Genomic DNA, 4,409 nt, shown 5'->3' with positions numbered 1-4,409 from the left:
TGCCACGTGGAAGTTTGAAAAGTTAGAGTGGGAAGTGTGTTTTTATTGAAACCAAAATAAAAACAAAACAAAGCTGGCTGCTTTTTCCTGGTGACTCAGAGATCCAGGACACATTTGCCTGCTCCCCTTTCTGTATTACAATACCCTGAGTCCATAAAACAAAATGTGCACATTTTTTTCAGGGAGGAGGAGTAGGGGGATTACCTCACTCACTATGGAGGCCAGAGCAGCCCACAAGGGAGAGGAAGTGACCAGCATTCAACCTTCCCCAAAAGTGCATTTTTATCTGTATTTTTGATGTAGAAGTACAGTAATTTGTTGTCAGGTAGCATCTAGAGGAAGCAAAGGGCATTATAAAAAGAGGGGCATTGTGCCTCCTTTAGTGGAGAAACAAGAGTCAGACACCAGATATCCATGTGCAAAGGTAATGCACCCTCACACTGCTACAAATTATTTGTACAGGCTTTTTTTTCCTCCAAGTTTTCACTTCTTCCACATCTTACTCTCCTACATCACCATACCCCAGACTCACAATCGCGCTTCTCCAGGCCCAGTGCTGCATTTCCATCATCCACACAAATTCTCAGGAAAACCAGAGCTGGAATCAAATCTGTCTAAAACTGTTCTGACACACCACTAAGGCTATGCCCTGCCATGGCACATGGACTCAGCAGCCACTGGTTTTGTTCACTGCAGCTTTCTGGAGCTTTCAGAACAAAGAATTTCCACGCAACACTCACAGCACAGAATGAGCTGAGGGAGACATTTCCAGTCAAACTTGAGTCTTCATGCTCTTGCATGTTCCTGAGTGGTGGCTGCAGCCTGTGTGAAGAAACATTTCCAGGTTTAAAAACTGAAGCTGAAGACACAGTTTAAACTTTGGTATGATTATTTCTTCAGACCACACAGATGGCAGAGAACCAGGTCCTTGAGCAAACAGCTGCTGTGACAGGCAGTGTGTGCCACAAGAGTGCTTTGCCATGGGCCTGGCACAGAGCACCCTGTGCAGGAGACAGCCTCCTGCACTGCCCAGCAGTAAAAAGCCCCTGTGCTGGTCAAGGACAGGCTTGGCAACCTTGAGCTCTCAGATTTCACAGAAACTCTTGCAGACTTTAACATTGTCCAGGGCCAAGCTGCACTATGCAGTATATTCCATGTGAGACCTGCTCAGCTACTGTCACTGTCCTAAACTTAGTTGTGATATGATAAACTCAAATAACAAACACAGCAATCACAGTTGTGATATGATAAAGTCAAATAAAAAAACATGGCACAGAACAAAAGGTATAAGCAGATCTACTGAAGCATGAGCTCCAAGAACAGCGGTTCAGTGGTTCTCCAGGATTAGCTCACTTGTGATCTGCCTGGAGTGAGCCACCAGGCATTCTGGAGGTTTTAGTTATATCTTAAAAGGTAACAAAATGTTCATTTTCCTCACCTTTATTTATTTGATTAAGACTCTACAGAAATACTGTACACACAGTAAGTACAGCTGACATTCCTGAAGTGCTCACTGCTATGTGCTGGTATTGTGCCTTTATATGAAAGGAGAGAAAAAAAAATCATTAAAATTCCTCTAAGTAACTTGCAGTCATTTTGCTTCCAAAAATGAATAATCAAAACACAAGGAATAAAAGGGGGCTTTGTCTCCAAAGCAGGAAGTATTTTTCAAACCTAAGAATTCACTACATTGCCTAACCATGAGCCTATTGGCATCTGTGTCTTGATCCAAATGAACTCTGAGATGTCTGTTCTCCCAGAGGACACATACAGTTAAAAAAAAAAAAAAAATTAAAGCTCCATGACTGCTTTTAATCTACCTGAAATATGGGATACAGATACAGACACAGCATATTTTGAACTTGTTTTATATTATCCATGTTCTTTTTAGCCTGCTGCAGCATTATTAGGATGTTTCTGTTCCTGTATCACAGCATATAACTAACATTTCCCAGAAAACCCACCCTGGGCCATACAAAGCCATCTGCTTTCAAGTTAGCAACAAATTCTTCTTAGAGATACAGGGTACAGAACAGCTCACACTGCCACTCCAACAAATTACACTGCTGTTTATTTAAGTAATAAAGGCATTTGTTCCAAACAGTTGGGGCTTTTTCTAGCATTTGTTCTCCACATGTGGTTTGCTTCCTCAAGTGTTGATTTTTCATAGTTAAGAGACTTTTCCCTGCCTTTTATCCAGCAGGCTAATTGCATTCTTAGCCCTTTCTGCCTAATGAGAGCTGACAGGCAGTACTCTCAGTGCTCTGCAGAGCAGGAAGCCATGGATTTCCTGTTCCAAGGAGGTAAGAGTTGAATGTGACCTCAGATGAATTGGACATATGGGAAATGGACAAAACCTTGTGACTATCTGCAGTTTTTTCTATCCTAAGAAGGAAGATGTAGTCAAGGCCCTTTATCCCATCCTCCTGCATCCTGAAATGATCTATTGCCCAAAAATCCAGCTCTCTGACCCGGCTGCCACAAACTGTGCTCAGCTGTTCACAGCCTCCTGCCTCTGCTGCTTTCCAGAGGGATCCCACACTGTAGCAGGATGTGCTGTACACAGGCAGAGCCCCCACAAAGCCACCTGCCAGACTGTGTCACACACAGACATTTTCAAAAGTAAGGGTATTCTTCTGCATTGAACTTATTTCTTATTAGGCAAAGCAGCAGGGCTGAAAAGACAAAACTCAAGTAAATGTTTAAAAATACAATCTGTGCTCCAAAACCAAAGCATTCACTCAAATTTTTGCAAGCCAGATCTGCTGAGTCAGGTACCAACTCTGCTCAGTGGCTCCAACTCTGACAAATCATGTCATGCTTCTCTTGCTTTTTTCATTACAGTGAAAATTCCAATAAGCAAGAATTGCATGTATTTTGCAAAAGAAAATAAGGGTAAGATATGCTTGCCAATCAGACAACACTTCTGGCTGTCACACTTATTATAGCTGGGAAAAAAACCCAAACCAAGAGCTGGCAAGGGGTGCTCACCAGAGTCCCTGAAGGAAGAAAAACCTTCCCAAGCATTTTAATATCTAAAGCTGAGATTGCCCCTCATGTGACCTGGGAGTCTGAGAACACCAAACCCTCTGCCTACAAGATTCCAAATTATTTTTTTTCCTTTACACAAAACCTTTGAAACCAAAATTAAAGCACTGCTATGTTGTGACTGGCCACCTTTTGGTACCTCTAGCTTCCTTTCTAATTCTGCCCCCAAGGAATCCAGTTAACATAACATAATTGCAGTAACATAAACTTCTTTTAAAAGCCTGATCTAAAGCTACAGGGGATTTTAGCTGGAGAAGAAGAACTTAATACTGCTTGGTCAACAGAGCATTAGGGAGTGAGAATGAAAATCTTTGTAGCAAGATTTCTAAAATGGTACAGACTTAGGTAATGCTTTGAGTTATGCAAAAAATGAGGAACAGAACTTCATAATGTCAAAAGCTGCTTTGTACCACTGAGCTTTTCCTCATGAAAGTAAATTATTTCTATCCACTTTGACATTTATTTATTCAAAGTTGTCATATTCTAAGACTGCAGAATGTTCATAGAGGATTTGGGATTTCTAGAAAAAGACACCTTCCCCCTCACTCCCAGAAAACTCAGAGGAAGTATTATATAAAACATTACTCAGCAAGTTATAACACAAAGAAGGTGCTGAAAGTGAAGAAGCAATAGAGGACAGATGTCAAAAGAAGCCATTAGCAGGTAAATGGTGTGAATACATGACTTTGTCCTTTACTCCATCTCCTTGCAGGAGAAGCACCAGCCTGACCAGCCCTCTCAGCTGCAGGCTGTGTTAACCTTTGCACTGCTCCCTCTACCTACTGCTGAAGGGAATGGAAGGTTCACTCTGGGATTTTTCTGTTTTAACAACATCACAGCTGCAGATGCTCAAGCCTGAAAGCCCCAGGCCTGTGCAAACCCAGATTTTTCTGAGGGAGAAATCAGGGTTTTAGCCTTGGACATTATTCCTCTTGGTAGCAAACAAACTCCAAAGTTATTTTGTTACATTTTCCCCCTTCATAGTTCTGTGCAACTTTCTCCCCTTAAAAAACTTAACCTCATTCTGCAGCTGAGCACTCTTACTTGAACTATCATTGGGATGGACTACTATTTTCTATGTTACCTTGTTTACATTTCAAAATTAATTTGGCCAACAGTGACTAGAAGTATGTTGTGTGTGCGCTCAAAATTCTTGAAAAAGATATGTTCTTAGCTTGCATAACAGAGTTCTTCTGGTAGTATCAGTAACTCAAGAGGAGGAACAAACTGTTTTCTGGACAGAATTACTGCTGCAATCCTGTAAGTCCCCTTTGTTTTAACCCACAAGCCAAATGGCAAGAACTTAGGAAAAAGCAGTGAGTACAATAGCAAGTGTTATTTTACAGGGAGTTAAACACTGC

This window comes from Ammospiza nelsoni, chromosome 9 (assembly GCF_027579445.1).
Source record: "Ammospiza nelsoni isolate bAmmNel1 chromosome 9, bAmmNel1.pri, whole genome shotgun sequence".
Taxonomy (NCBI): domain Eukaryota; kingdom Metazoa; phylum Chordata; class Aves; order Passeriformes; family Passerellidae; genus Ammospiza; species Ammospiza nelsoni.
The sequence above is the reverse complement of the archived record's forward strand: the minus strand, read 5'-3'. Positions refer to the sequence as shown.